At 43.4% G+C, this 16,711-nt stretch overlaps 1 protein-coding gene across 11 annotated transcripts in view; it reads right to left on the reverse strand.

Annotated features, from left to right (window-relative positions):
- Nucleotides 1-16,711, reverse strand: part of Thrb (thyroid hormone receptor beta) — a 368,302-nt gene that overhangs the window by 141,326 nt on the left and 210,265 nt on the right. The gene's annotated exons all lie outside the window — the stretch shown is intronic.

Raw genomic sequence — 16,711 nt, forward strand, 5'->3', positions numbered from 1 at the left:
CTCCCAGGTTCGTCTGAGCACTTCACATGGAGTCCAGTCCTAACCACAGCTCTAACAACAGTGTTTTGTATTTCTGGGTGGAAAGCATTTTGAGTTGCATGCTTTTGGTTTGTTTGTTTAGGCATTTCTTATGTATTTCTATTGTATTTAAGATTTAAGGGCAAAGGCTATAAATGCTTATAAACTATTAAGCACTATACATTATTATATTTTATAGTGTAACATTCTAAAGCTAAAAGGGAAACAGAATAATTTCTCCCATACTTTCTGGCGATGCTGTGTGTAAGCTATTTGTGAACTGGCACCATTAGCCTTGTGGGCACCCCTCGGCCCATCCTTGGGGTACTATGTGGTGTCATAGAGACCCAGTCTCACAGAAGCACTTGGAGTTACGGCTTCATGGCCAAAGTACCACCTCAGCCATTTCTCCTCGAGTATAAAATTCTGCCTTCTTGCTAAGGCTTGACATCCATTTGATTAGAGTAACTGAGCACATAAGACATGTGGGGGGAGGGTTAGTGGTTTATACTGCTGTCCCCAGGAGGGTGGAAGTGATTTATACTGTCACCCTCAGAAAATCAGGGTGGGAATTCTCAGTCAGTCAGCCTCTCTCTCTCTCTCTCTCTCTCTCTCTCTCTCTCTCTCTCTCTCTCTCTCTCTCTTTCTCTCTCTCTCTCTCCATGCACATGTTTAATTTATTTTTGATTAAGAGTAACGACACCAGCTTTTGTACCGTTGCTGGCTTATTCCCATGACCAATAATCTGAGAAAGAAATGTCTGCTTTATCCGTGAGAAATTACCATGAAATTTTGTATATACACTGATGGTTTATAGAGTACTTCTTTCACTTTCTTGTTATTCTTTTTTTTCTGAATTAATTTCCTCTTGGAGGGAAATGCATATTTTCTTCTTTTTCTTCTCTTCCTCCTCCTCCTCCTCCTCCCCCTTCTTCACAACATCTAATATATCTGAATATCAACAAATTAAACAAGGGGCTGGTGATATAGCTCAGGGTAAAAGTGCTCTTGTGCAAAGCTGGCCACCTGGGTTCTATCACAGGGGCCCTCACATAAAGGGGGAAGGAGAAAATGGACTCTATGAAGTTGTCTTCTGGCCTCCAGCCTGGACATCTACTCTCACTTTACACACACACACACACACACACACACACACACACACACACACACACACTTAAGCAATATCATTAAACTCCAAACAGGTAGTATTAACTCCACTGTTAAAAAAAATACCTTTTAAAAAATTGATCATAGCTGAGTGGTGCACATTTTTATTCCCAGCACTATGGAAGCAGAGGCAGGTGGATCTCTGTGAGTTCAAGGCCATTCTAATCACCATAGCAACTTTCAGGCCAGCTTGGACTACACAGTGAGATTGTCTCCAAACACACACACACACACACACACACACACACACACACACACACACACACACACACAAACAAACAAACCCACCCCTCCAACACGTATGGTCATGCAGATTGTAATTACATATATTTAGAAACATGGAAAGAATCAGATGGTTTTGCCCAAACTAGCCAATCTTTCAAATGGCAACTGGAAGGCAATATTGCTGTGGGACGTCTTTCTGTATGCTGTGAATATGTGTTGCTACCATTGGTTAATAAAGAAGCTGCTCTGGCCTATGGCAAGACAGGTTAAAGTCAGGCGGGAAATCCAAGCAAAGATACCGGCAGAAGAAAGACAGAGTCGGGGGAGACACTGAGAACAAGATGTAATGGAACTCAGATAAAGCCATGAGACACATGGCAATATATAAATTAATAGAAATGGGTTAATTTAAGATGTAATAGCTAGGTAGCAATAAGCCTGAGCCATAGACCAAACAGTTTGTAATTAATATTAAGTCTCCGAGTGATTATTTATAAAAAGTTTCCAGCTATAGAATATTGCATCTTCTAAACAATTTGCCTTGAACAACATGTAGGCCATTACAAATGCACGTGGCGTGCCAGACAATCAGGTTGGTTGCTGAAGTGGGCATGGTTTTACTAAAACTTGAGCACATTTTAATTTGCAGGTAGAATTAGTGCTGCAAACCAGCCTGGACTGGCCAGACCCTGACTCACTTCACAGATGAAATCCAAGGCTCAGGCAGAGGTGAACTGATAGTGCCTACAGTCACCAAAACAGCTGGATGCAAAGATCCACTCTGCAGTGCAGTAAACAGCCAGATGCACAGAGATCCACTCTGCAGTGCAGTAAACAGCTGGATGCACAGAGATCCACCCTGCAGTGAAGTAAACAGCTGGATGCACAGAGATCCACCCTGCAGTGCAGTAAACAGCTGCATGCACAGAGATCCACTCTGCAGTGCAGTAAACAGCTGCATGCACAGAGATCCACTCTGCAGTGCAGTAAAAACAGCTGTATGCACAGAGATCCACTCTGCAGTGCATTCCAGCAGGCCTGTAATCTTGAGGGCTTTGAGCAGAGGTGTTGGTTGCATGCCCATGGCCCTTGCTGGGCTAAGGAACTGTGCTAGTGGCCAGCTAGGGAAGGGTCAGTTCATCACTGTGGGACTTCAGTCATGCACTGACCAGGAGCAGGCTGATGGGAGTCCCACCTCTCCTGTCCCCATCTTTGTCCAGACAGGGGCTCTGGGGCAAGCCTCTCTCCCGTTGGATCCCACAGTTTGCTCCTGAACTTCTGTCCTCTGATGTTATTTGGTAAGGGCAGGTGCAAGCTGTCATCCAGTTTCCTGGGGAAAAGGGAAGCACTCTGCTTGTCCATCACCCGACAAGACTACTTACAGTGAGTGAGGTGAGGAAAGCCCTTGGCTCTCTGGGATTCTTCTCCCTGTGGTGCCCAGGTTTATGAAATTGTTGTCTTAGAGACATGCTTTCAAAACACAGCTCCCATGAAGCCTGGGAGGGTAACCTGCCATTATTGGTGCCAAGGATCATTTTTTTTTAGATATTCTACTGATTGAGATGTAGCTGTCATCTGAGACTAATAGAAAAGTCCTCTAAGTTAAGAAGAATTCAGTGCTGGAGTCAGTACCATTTACTTCATTGCTTATTCATCGAGTTTTACAAAGTCAAATCATTGTTAACAAAACAAAACTGGAGGCCATCATGATTCAAGACAAATGTTTCATGCCTTCTTTGTTTGGACTATATATATTTGGTGTGAACACAGAAGGGAGATCATAGAAACCAACAGGATGAGGGGACAAGAGAGGGCCGTGGGTGTGGGTGTGAATATGAGTAAAGTACACGACACAGTGTGTGCGTGGAGATGCTGCAGTGAAACACGTTACATTGTACTGTAATTTATCCCCCTAAACGCTATTGGCAGTTAATGGCTGCCGGGGGAAGGGCATTATCACTTCAGTGGCACTATCACTGCTAGGTTGCCCGTGTCCCTACAGGTGACCTTACTGAACTCATTGGCTCACAAACAACAAGCGAACACCACAACAATGAAGGGACATGAAAGCACAGTGGGAGTGGCGGAGGAGGGACACCAGAGGGGACATAGGAGGGTCACAGGGAGGGCTAGATCCAAATACCTTACATATGTGTGTGAAAACGTCACAGTGAAACACATTACCGCATATAATCACATATGCTACTAAAAACTAAAACATGAATTTAAAATCAATTGACTATAAACTTAAAAATACAACTCTACAAAACCCAGGACATTTCTTCATGCACACAGAGCTTGTGAAAATGACAACTGGATCAGTTCATTCTCTTTTACTTTTCCACCTCTCAAGACCAGTTGGTCTAGGGATGAGGGGAAGAAAGAAATGAAGACACGCTCTACCCTCACTCCTCTCTAGAATGTCCATTCCAGGGTGGCTAGAACTGAAAGGCAAGTGTGTCCGGGAATGCACTGTGATGGGAGGTCACTGAAGCGCTTCTGGCAGAGGGAGGGGAGGGCGTCTCTGGTCCCCATTACAAAGTGACATTTGAACTTGACTGTGAGAACAGACACTTGTACTATTTTTCTCAGTGAGAATTTCTTACTAGAAGTGAAAGCCAGGAGGTGGGCCAGAGGCAGACTCTGGGCCACCCAATGAATCCCTCCTGGGAGTTCCAGAAGCTGCCAGTCATCCGCAATGGCTTCCTAGCCCACAGAGTGACCTGATACCTTCCGAGTTTAACTTCTCAGTCAAGTACATGCCATGCCTCCCTGAACTCACCATGCATGCTCCAATGCTAGCAACTTCTTACTCTAAGAAGGAAGCTAATTTTAGTAGGAAGAATACAGTGTGGGATCCAGGGAAGCTGGGGAGGGGAGAGGTTGATACAGAAAGAAGACAAAGGCCTGAGTTCCCGTTTGTATTTTAGCTTAGAGGCTTTCAATGAAGAAATGTGCTCACACACATCTAATCTTACAGAGGAACACATTCAGTGCAGAACCGATAAGGACAGAATAGACCTCATGTTTCCAGTTCCTCTTCTGTCTGGAGAAACACTTCTTCTAGTATCACCCTGTCCACAGATAACAACGGAAGGTGAGCATGTCCTCGAAGTGTAAATGTTCAGTATTCACACATCTGCTAGCCGTAATTGTCAGCTACCTCAGTGGAATGTTCCAGCTCATCAAAAGATGTCCAGCGTTCAAGCTGTTCAATAGTAAGATTCTTTTTTTTTTTTTTTTTTTTTTTTGCAGGTATTTTAGCCTAAATGTATAAAGACTTTCTTCTTTCTTTCCTTCAGATAAAGCTATATAAGTCCAGTAAGTAAGCCAAATTCACAGAGGCAAGCTTTCCAGTGGGGGAGGAAGTGAAGGAGGGAAGCAAGAACCTCATCTGCCCCTCCCCAGCCTCTGCAGGAAGTTCCCGGGGCTTCTTAGCTTCCTGGAGCACCCCTGGGTTCTACAGCTGGCCAGCTTCACAGCCTTGCCTGAAGTGGGGCAGAGGCAGGCTCGGAGGCCCACCCAGACCACTCAGTCCCAGCCTGCATCTGTAATAAGATAGACAGCTGATGCATGCACCTTGCTCCAAGAATTACAGCAGAGATGCTCATCAAGCAACGGCTGGAACACTGAGAGATTTCATGAAGAAACCGGGAGTCCTGGAGGTCTATTCCAGATGCTCTCAGTGGAGCTGGATCTAAACCACCCTGTACTGCTAGAGCCTGGCTCTAGTTGCAGATTTGGTATGTGTGAGATGCCCTCCCCTGGCCCACACACCTATCAGTCCAATGCTAGTTAATAGGATGCCACCTGAGGAGAATGCTGCAGGTCCATGGACCATACCTGGTGTCTCTTCTACTTCCTCATCCCTTGTCTATCTACTTTCCTTGTCTGTCCTCTGTTCTTTACCCCACCCCACCTCTTCTCTCCTTCTTCCCTTCTTTGCCTACTGGGGGCACAAGAGGGTAGAGATTTAGTTTCGGTTTGCCCTAGCTATTCATCTTTCCTCTCATAGTCCTGCAAGGGTTACACAGCCATGTTCATCAATCCTGCTCTCAGGTGCCACCAGTTCCTTCGGCAGATAAGACATCTTTACGTGCCTACAACAAAAGGCAGAAGTAGATAAGAACCCCAGAGTGGGTCCAGACAGAATGCTAAGTCAGAAAAAGGAGAGACTGAAGAATCGCGGTCCTTTTACCACAGTGCACTTAATCATTAGGAGGTAAATCAAGATTTGAGGGCATTCAGTTAGGATTTATTGAGCTAAAACGTTAGAACATCAGAAAAATAACTCATGGTGAATGGCTATCACACTGTCCCAACTTCTCTGTCGAGGATTGCTGTGGATTTCCTGTACTTATTCTTCATGTGTAAACCCAGACAGGGCGCCACAGTGGGCGAATTTAGTCCTTAACTCTGTCATTAGCCACTTTCCTGAGAGACTCACAGTGAATGTATGGTTATGTGAACGGATCGGCTATTTTAATTCTAGGTAACTGGGGCCTTATATTGATGATGCTTTCTCTCTGTCAGGTTGAATATGAAGAAAAATATTAAGATGGCAGAAACAGGTGTAAAAACACCAGTATTTCGGGGTGGCTGTACTCTGTTTATTTCCTGTACTAGTTGGAGGATGGAGTGAGTGTTTGTGTGAAATGTTAATTGGTCAGGACACAAAGATTAGATATCTCCAATGTTTGTTTATTTTGGGTCCTTGGATTTGAATCTAGGGCCCGTGCATGTTTACGTAACCACTCTACCACTGAGCTACATCCTTAGCCCTTCTGATTATACATTTTCAAAGCCTATTTGTAAGTCTCTTTGTAATAAAAACCTCTTGTAATAAAATGTAGGAGGAATATAGCCTGTGGATGGCTCAGCTGTCCTTGGAGAAGGAAGAGACACAGTGACATGCTTTGCTTCAGGGCCCATGTCTGCACCCAGTGTAGAGTGAGCAGAGCCCTTCAGTTTCCTTCTCCTATAAGACAGCATGACCCACCTGTATCAGTGGTCAGCATGGAATTAATGCAATCTTCCAGAATAAACCCAGGTTCCACATATCTTTGCTGTGGGTGGTTAAAAAGTTGTACTGCTGTGGGATGTCTTTCTATATGCTGTGAATACATGTTGTTCCCATTGGCTAATAAATAAAGCTGTTTTGGCCTATGGCAAGGCAGCTTAGAGGCAGGTAGGAAATCCAAGGAGAGAGACAGGAAAGAGAAAGGCAGAGTCTGGAGAGATGCCAACTGCTGCCAAAGGAGCAGCAAGATGCCAGCAGACCAGTAACACTACAGCCACGTGGCAAAACATAGATTAATAGAAATAGGTTAATTTGAGATGAAAGAGCTAGCTAGCAAGAATCCCGCCATAGGCCATACAGTTTGTAAATAATATTAAGCCTCGGAATGATTATTTTATACGTGGCTACAGGACCGCGAGGCTGGGCAGGACCAGAGAAACTTACCACTATAATGTACACCTTTTCCTTTAGCACACTGGTGACAGATAGAGCTAGATCGAATTTCAGGGTGGCTGCACTCTGTTTATTTCGTGCTGATGTTCAGAAGCAATGCTTTTCCTGAGAAATTCCCATCAAGAGAGTGATCTGGAAGGGTAGTGCTCCCACTGGTGTGGTGTGATTCTAGAATGGTCTAGAATGGCAAGGTTTCAGCTCACCATGGAAAGGAAGGGACACAGAGAACAAGCAAAATGCAAACAAAAGAGGAACTGATGGACTTCCATCCTAAGGATAATCCTGGAGAGAAGGGAGACAGTGACTCCGGGGGCCCCAGGGACTTTCCTTTGATGGCTTTTGTTGTTGTTATTGTGTTTTTGTTTGTTTTGACAGGTCAAGAAGAACACATTTTGGCACTTTGGACTAAGAATTTTAACTCTGTACAAAGTTATCAATTCAAGAAGTCAGAAAATTCCATCTTCCAAGTCCCCAAGTCAAAAGACAAATTATTGTGAACATTATGTTGGTAGTTAGGTTTAGGGCAGTGGTTCTTAACCTTCTTAGTGCTGGCTTCTTTAATATAGTTCTTCATGTTGTGGTGACCTCCAACCATAAAATTATTTCTCTTGCTGTTTCACAACTGTAATTTTGCTACTGTTATAAATCTTAATGTAAATATCTGATACACAGGATGGTCTTAGGTGACCCCTGTGAAAGGGTCATTCGACCCCCAAAGGAGTTGTGACCCCCCAGGCTGAGAACTCTGTTTAGAGGAAGGCATGACAAAAACTGGCTTGGATCTTTTTTTCTTTTTAGTTTAAGTTAGCAGCCTGGAGAGATGGCTTCACTGGTGAAGGGCTTAAGCTGCTCTTGCATAAGACTTGAGTTTGGTTCCAAGCACCCATGCTAGGCAGCTAACAACCACTCCAGGGGGTCAGAGGCTTTCTTCTCACCTCCCTGGGCTCCTGGACACACAAGACCACTCTCCTCCACAAGACACAATAAAAAACATCCCGAGGGGCTGTACACATGGCTCAGTGGTTAAGGGCCACTTGCCACTCTTACAGAGTACCACAGTACCCCACTGGGTGGTTCATAACTGCCTGTAACTCCAGCTCTAGAGGATCTGATACCATTTTTTTTTTATCTCATTGGGCACATACACATGCACACATACACACACACACACACACACACACACACACACACACACACACACACACTTTTAAAATAATACAAATAAATCTTAAAAATACACATAAAAATAAAATGGGTGACTATACATTTCCACTAAATGAAAGACTTGGATGCATATTAGTCAACAGAGAAAACAGCATGGTGTAACACACCCACAGTGAGATGGAGCTGGAGGAAGAATCCCAGGCCTAAGGCTGGTCGATGCTGCACAGACATGCGCAGCAAGCTCGAAAGGGTAATTATCCCACAGCAGGCTTTGCCCGCCTCTGACCAGACTACAGATGACCTGAAAGGGCCTGCGCATGTCCAGCCTCTTCTGCTCACAGTGTTCTGGACACCAGCCATTAAAGTCAGCTCTGTAGTTAGACTCCCAGGAGTGAGAAGTTCAGTATTCTCTGCCATATACTACAGAGGCCAATTTATGGTCTGACTGTAAAAAAAAATAAAAACTAAAGATTCCACCAAACTAAGCTATTTTTAAAGCTCCCTTCCTTCAAGATTCAGCACCTTCACACTGCACCTAACACACTTGTCCCAATGCCAAACACACAGGGCAATTCTCATTTATGAAGAGAGTTCACTTTCATTACATGGATCTTCAAAAGCAGCATTTTCTTTCTTGGATCTGTTTACAAGGAACCTGTTTCTAATAAATTAGATCCCGTGACAAAAATCCTGTAGTTTTATTTATTTTTTTCTTACTGGTTACTGATAAAACTATGAAGTTTTCATCACTTTAAATATCACGCCAGGCGGTGGTGGCGCACGCCTTTAATCCCAGCACTCGGGAGGCAGAGGCAGGCGGATCTCTGTGAGTTCGAGGCCAGCCTGGTCTCCAAAGAGAGTTCCAGGAAAGGCGCAAAGCTACACAGAGAAACCCTGTCTTGAAAAAACCAAAAAAAAAAAAAAATCACATAATTCAAGAAAAGCAGGGGGACAATGAAAGCCCACAATCTATTCAGAGGTAACAATTTCAACAATGGTCTACAGAGGTAAGTGGACAGATGGAAAGATGAGAGCCCAGATAAACTGCTCCTCACTCCATGCATCCCTGTGGGGAAATGAATAGTCACAAAAGGTGGAAACACTCACCAGGAAAAGAATGAGTTCATGATTGGAGGTACATGTTGGTGTCAATTCCCTTTATGAATCAGAGCCTCCAGTGTTTAAAGGGCTCCACGTGACGAAGGGTCTGGAGGAAGACTCTTGGTGCTGTGGACAGTAATGGGGTCAGACTGGATTGCAACATATGCTAGGAAGGCCAGGGCTCCTTGTTAACCACTGAGATCTGGGGTTTGGGGGTGGGACAGACTATGCACCCCAAGGGCTCTTGTCTACAGTTAAGGGCTACAGGATTTTCTTAGGATTGTCTCACCAAAGACACCAGCTCCATTTTGCTCTTAGTTAGACTCTTAGTTGAATTCTTAGTTGGACTTTTTTTTCCTTTCAAAGATTTTTTTTTTGCATATTTACCTATAATTTTATTAAATCCATAGCATTTAGTCAAGGAAAGGAAATCAAGTGAGTCTCTGGGAAGGCGAGACTGTGATTGGCTCCTTTTCTTCACTAGCGCATTGGTCAGGCTCAGTTAGATTCTGTTGTGACCAGAAGGGTCAAGTCAGAGCCTCAGCCACGAGGCAGTTTGTTTCCTTCAAATATTCCTCTCCTGATTGATTTTGAAAGTTGAAAGTTCTTATGTCTCTTTCCCTAGAAACATCATTAACCTCACACCCAGTTTTTGACCATCTAGAACAAAGAGAGCAAAGAAAAAGAAATACTCTGTCTTTTAAAAATAAGAATCCTCAATACTTGTTGGTGTTTATTTGGAGTTTGAAATAATTCAACAAATGGCACTGCCACTGGAAAGTCCCATGTCCAAGTTCTGTTTGTCACCAGGAACTGGTGTGATTTGATGACGTTCGCGTATAGTCTCCCAGTAGAAAGAGTGCAACAGGGTACCCTGAGTTACACAAGCTACCCAGGAGCCGTCAACCACAATTTAGTGTGTGTAGGAGACTCTTAGTTCATTTCTCACTTATTTAACTAACACAGATCAGCTGTGAAGTCAGGCACTGTGGCTTGTCCATGATTGGGACCAATCAGTGAACAGAATAAATATCTCAGCTTATTGCCTGTTAATCCTTTAGTAATATTCAAGTAGAAAATAACATCGGCATGTGTTACCACCATAGGTGATAGATACAACTGGAGAAGTGGAAATTGTCCAATCAAAGGCTAGGCTTATACTCCACGCATTGTCATGGCTTAGAGCAGACCCTAACCCACAGCAAAATAAGATACACACATAATCATGAAGCACACACGTAATCCCTCTCACATCAGTCACCAATAATCAATCAAGAAAATGCTCCACAGATTGTCTATAGGCCAATCTGATAAAGACATTTTCTCAATTGAGTTTTCATCTTCCCAGATGACCCAAGCTTGTGTCAAGTCGACAAAAAAACCTAATCCTACCTAGCATAGATAAACACATACATGAGTCCAACACACTGGGGAGGCAAACCAGCATGTAGCAGGCAAGGCAACAGGAACAGGGAGCTGAAAGAGCACATCTTCTACTCCAAGTATGAAGCAGAGAGTGTGGGGTACGGCCATGAAACCTCAAAGCCCACCCTTAGAGACACACTTCCTCCAGCAAGGTCACACCTCCTACAACTCCCTGAACAGTGCCACCAACTAGGGACCAGATGTTTAACAACCTGAGTCTGTGGAAACATTTATCATTCAAATCACAACAGCTGTTTTTCCTCTGTCTTCACATACCCACATGGCAAAGTAGAAAGGCTGGCAACCTTCTCTTTATAAAGCTACGTGCATCTATTAAATGCAAGGCCACGGCCATGTGACCAACAGCCACTCATCCAGGTACTCATATTCCATTTCAATCATCTGCCACATTATTTAGTTAGTTAGTTAGTTAGTTAGTGTGTGTGTGTGTGTGTGTGTGTGTGTGTGTGTGTGTGTGTGTGATAAGTACATGTGCATGCATGTTCTGTGCATATAAATATCTCTATGTATATGAGTGTGTACATGATTGTGTGTGCATGTGGCAGCCCAAAGTGCATGCCAGAAATCATTCTGAATCATTCTTCCACTTTATTCACAGACGCAGGGCCTCTCCATAAAACTCAGAGCTGGATGACATGGCTAGTCTCAATACCCAGCTTGCTCTGAGGACCATCTATCCACTTTCCAAGGCCAGAATTACCAATGGGCTACCCTGCCTTCTTGGTGTTTATGTGAGTGCTAGCGATCTGAACTCTGGTGCTCACACTTGTGGGGCAAGTGCGTTACTCATTGGACCATCTCCCCAGTCCTTCTTTAAAGCTCTTAGTGGGTTTTAATTTTGATCCTGTAATTGGGCAACTTTATTCTGTAAAATAAAATGAGAGTTCCCCTGACTTGGCAGAAGAGGTGGCTTTCACAGACAGAGAAGGGGCTGAAGAAAACAGAAACAACCCAAAGTGGGTTGGTCACTTCCGAGTGGCCTTCCTTTATTAGATGGAGACGGAGAGGTGTGACACAGAAACAAGACTGGCTTGTCCTCACCAGTTTCCCCTTCTGTGAGGGGCCAAGCAGAGGCACTGCCATTATTACACCAAAACTGACCTGTTTGGAAAGGCATCCATTCTCGATTTAATTCCAATTTCTGGGGAGATCAGGTAAGTTGCTTGGTTTCAGCCTGCTGATGTGTGACTCTGCTGTGATGGACAGCCTGCAATGCCTATAGTTCCCAGTTGGTGCTGATGTTGCTGACCCAGTGGCACATAGAGACTCAGTGGTGCCCAGGGCGGTGAGAGCCTCAGGCCTGTGGAGGGGGTGGACAGGTGAGATTATCTTGTAAATGTTCACCATCTTTCTCTCCCCATAGTTGCAGAGGATTCTGTCCTGGATGTGACTGGGAGGGAACAGCCTGAGGTCACCCTCACTCTATTCCTTCACTGAGTCTGCAGCAAACTGACTACTGAGTCTCTCACTGTCTCCATCTGATGCTGCGTACACAGACTTTGGTGATATGTCCTATGGAATTATTGTCTTTGTGGGCTAATTTACAGAACGTTCAGAACAAACAGCAACAGACTGGGAGGTGCAAGCAAATGGGATTAACTGAGAAACAAATCAATGACAACTTTTTATTAACTTCCATAGATCTGTTTTTGTTCTTTCTGGGTCACATGCATGCATAGTGCTATGCAGAATTTAAACACTGTATTAGAAAACCTGAAAATAGCTTGGTGTAGTGTGCATGTCTGTAATCCCAGTGCTCAGGATGCTGAGACAGGAGGATCGACATCACCTCCTCCTCCACGTCCTCCACTGCCACCACTACACCTCCACCATAAGGAATGAAGGTAAAGATTACATGCATGTACAATGTTTACAGCCTTCAGAACAATCAGTTTCAGTGACTCACGTGCCTTCTCTCTGATTGTTTTTAAACTCACAACTAAAGAAATTTATGTCCTGGTTCTGAAATAGTTTGAAGTCATGTAGAGACTTGATCCTTAGAAGGGCAGTGTTTAGATGGTAGCCCTTTAAGAGGTGGCGTCACTGGGACCGCTGCTCTTAGAATGGGTTCAGGTATTTTTTATGGGTCCCCTGGCCTTTCATAAGAGTTGTTCCAAGAGTGAGAATGATCTCTGAATTGCTGTTTGGTTTTCTATCTCCAGACAGAATCTCTTTCTCTGAAAGCATGCCCACTATAGTGATGTTCTCCCCACTAGTCCCAACAATTCCATGGGGTGGGCCTTATCTTAGATTTGAACCACCCGAACTGTAAGCTAAGAACTCTTTTCTTTATAGAGTTTCCTTATAAACAGTTCAGGGGTTTTTGTTGTTGTTGTAGTAACACAAAGCTATATACGAACAAATGCTATACAAACAGTATAATATCAGAGCATCTGCTTAACAAGAGTGAAGAAAAGATTCATTAGACATCATTCACTGCACAAACTGTCATACTAGTGGTTTCCCAGTCAGTAGATGTCAGCTAATTTCTTCCTAGGAGAAAATTGTACTGTCAGTGATGGTTTTGGTTAACGATCTGAGATTACCTGCTTTCCCACTTATTTTTCTGTGGGAGATGCAGATTATCCTATCTATTTGATGACATTTACAATTTGAAGGGACAACATGTAACTACTGCTGAATATATGTGAGAGAATTCAGATCCCAAACTATTTTCTTTATCATCTAATTTGGCTGAATGAAGAGAAAGTGAGTTTGAGGAGTATGCAACAGTAGTTTTGGGCCCAACTTCACACCATGGCTCTTTTTTTGTTTTGTTTTGGTTTTGGTCATGGCATGACTGTGGTCCCTTCAACCTTACATTTCTTCTCTGTAAAGGGAATTAGTGTACCTACCCTGCTGTATGAGAATCAAATGATAGAATTCACCCACATCACCGAAACAGAGTACCCACAGCAGGAACTCAGTGATACACACATGTCATTGAGCACCAACAAATATCTATGAGAACAGTTGCATCCTGCGCTGTGCCCTGAGTTCATTTGCAGGAAATCTGTATCATGTCTGCAGAATTATCACTACTTAGATTTTGGTTTTAAAACTAAATCTTAAAGAGCCAAGTTGATATTTTCAAGTTCATGATTTCAATTAAAATTAATTAATAGTTGTGGTGTTTGTGTGAGAACTGTCCCCATAAGCTCATGGATTTGGATATTTGGTCCCCAGTTGGTGGTAGTGTTTGGCACAGTTACAGAACCTTAGGAGGTGGCCTTGCTGGAGGAAGTAGGCCACTGGGATTGGGTCTTCAAAGTGTATAGCCCCGCTCCTCCTTCCTGGTCTCCGGTTGCTGTGTGTTGATGAAATGTAACTAGTTAGCTTCCTGCCTCTGCTCCTGTGTCTTCTCTGCCATCATGGACTCTTAGCCCTCTGGAGTTTAAACTAAGACAGCCCCTTCTCTTTAAACTTGCTTTAGGTTAGGGTATTTTTTTCACAGCAACAGAAAAGCTTTTATTTAATACAATCGTGTAACTGGGCACAAGTCACTTTACCCTTTGTGGATGTGAGGTTTGATTTGGCTGGCCTCCCTCTCTCCCTCCATCCCTTTCTTTTCTTTTCTATTAGTAAAGTAAAGCTTTTGGATTAGACCTATAATAAGAAATCAATTTGGCCTTGGGACACAGAAGCACACCTCCAATACCAAAGCCCAAAGCTTCATGGAGCAATAGTCAACCTTCCTGTGAGAGGCATATTCCCATTTCTCTTCAAATCTGTTGGTTTTCATCTTAAAAAGTGCCAACCCACTATGATGGCATGACTTACTACCTGTTACTGTTTGCAGTTTGAAATCTGACCAGAGGGCCTCATTCTTTTGATTTTTGCCGGAAAGTACTGTCTCTCGTTCTAGCAGGCCAGGCATGGAACTCCTTCGAGGTCTGAGGTAGCCCTGAACGCTCACATTCTCTCAACTGAATTGAGCAGCAGCTGTGCGTTTGGCTCTCTGAACTCACTCTGTCTTGATGCTTTTTTTTTTTTTTTGGTTTTTCGAGACAGGGTTTCTCTGCGTAGCTTTGCGCCTTTCGTGGAACTTGCTTTGTAGACCAGGCTAGCCTCCAACTCACAGAGATCCTCCTGCCGCTGCCTTCCGACTGCTGGGATCAAAGGTGTGTACCACCACCGCCTGACTTGATGCTTTCACGTAATGGAAGACTTGGAGCTTAATGACATGCTCTCACCCTGACCACAAAATCTTCCTGCTTTGTCTTATGCTCCTCCCAGCAAACTGCCTGCTCTATGCCTGGTACTTCCTCTTCCAAGCGTTGCTGAAATGTGGACTCTGTAGTTTGGGTTTCAATATGAATGTAAATATTTGTTGGAAAAGGAAGAAGAAAAGCAATATCTAACAGTCAGCCTTCAGCTGCAGAAGAACTGAAATGTCATCTTTTCTTCATGCTATAAAACTTACAGCATTGGATAACTAAAAATTAAAACTTAAACATTTAAAAAAAGTGTTCTGTTAGTTTGTCCAAAGCACTGTTATTTATATATTTTGGAAATTTTAATCCTATTTTAATTGGCCATGCAATCTACTCTTGCCTCAGGTCTCTGCTGGTTCTTTTTAAGAATGTTCTGTGACATGGGGGAACCGAGGAAGAGGAAGAGCTATGTCTGAGTGATAATTCACAGAGCCACAGTCCATCACTATTACTCTACATGGCTGCTTCTGGCTACACATCTAATTCTTTGGATTAGACATGCTCTGGTGTGATGGAAATGTGTGTTTTGTTCTGGGTTTTGAGAGGGACCTGAAGCTTCTGCTGTTTTTATGTCTGATACTTCTTTGAACTTTATGAACTAGCAGGGGCAGCAGTCCATGCTTGTTCCAAAGCTGAATCTTTGGGGACATGAAAGATTCCCCAGCTGTACCTTCTGAGATTCTGATTCCGTAGTCCAGGCTACCCCCTAGACACTCAAATGTGGAAAATCATCTTTCCAAGTGACTAGGACACACACCAGATTTCAATACAATGCAACAGTAGGCTTCATTTGCCCCCGAAGTTGTCTCTCCAGGTGTTGAAATGCCCAGGGATTGTAAAGGAAGAAGCCTATAGGTCATCCCCGCCCCCATAATGTAAGAGGAGGGACAGACAAGCACAAGAGAGTTCCCAAACTTACTTCTTTGTTTCCCTCTTCTTTATGCTTCTATAAACAACGTTCAGAGAGAAATTACTATGGTGCTTTCATCACAAAGGCCAAATTCAATGCCTTTGTATGACTAGGCATACATACATACATACATACAGCAGCATTGTATAGTACAGTTTCTAATCCCTTTCCCACTGCATTGCCATTCAGTGTATTATAACTGACACTGAATGAATGTTCATGCAACTCATCTGAAAGATTTCACCATTAACTAAGTTAACTCTTCATTCACTTGTGAATTCACTCATCAAACACGGTTTAAGCACTTACTGTGTGGTAACAGCCTGAGATTACAGATCAGTATTGGTGGGCTCAAATCCAGGCTCTATCCTTTCTCCATATTTTGGCTTTGAACCAAGTGTTAGTATTATAAATCTCAAGTTTGTTATCTGTCAAAAGGAAAATTCTAGAATGCCCTCCATTGGTGTTATGAGAAGATGCACTTTAAAGTACTTGTTTTGGGGCTACAGAGATAGATCAGTGGTTAAGAACACTTGTTGTTCCTGAAGAGGACCCAGGTTTGAACCTCAGCATCTACACAGAAGTTCATAACCATCTGTAACTCCAGTCCTAGAAGATCCAGTGCTCTCCTCCGACTTCCAAAGACACCAGGTACCCACATGGTGCACACATATATATTTAGGCAAAACACTCATATACATAAAATAAAAATAAATAAATCTTAAAAATTTAAAATAATTGTTTCTTTGCCTGGGGCTTGACAGCACTATGTGGACTGTCAGTTGCTGACTCTCCTAAAATGCCTTCATGGGCCTGGGTCCTGAGGACACAATAATGGACAGATTGTAGATGATGGTGATGGTGATGGTGATGGTGATGGTGATGATGTTAGGGTTAGAAGTGAGGTGGCAAGCACCAATGTTGAGTCAGTATCTGTAGGAATGTCTGGGGAACATCTTCGTGAACCTCACATTTCTGTGGGTTGGCCAGTGT

The sequence above is a fragment of the Peromyscus californicus genome, unplaced genomic scaffold (assembly GCF_007827085.1).
Source record: "Peromyscus californicus insignis strain IS unplaced genomic scaffold, ASM782708v3 Scaffold_12__1_contigs__length_115047231, whole genome shotgun sequence".
Lineage (NCBI taxonomy): Eukaryota > Metazoa > Chordata > Mammalia > Rodentia > Cricetidae > Peromyscus > Peromyscus californicus.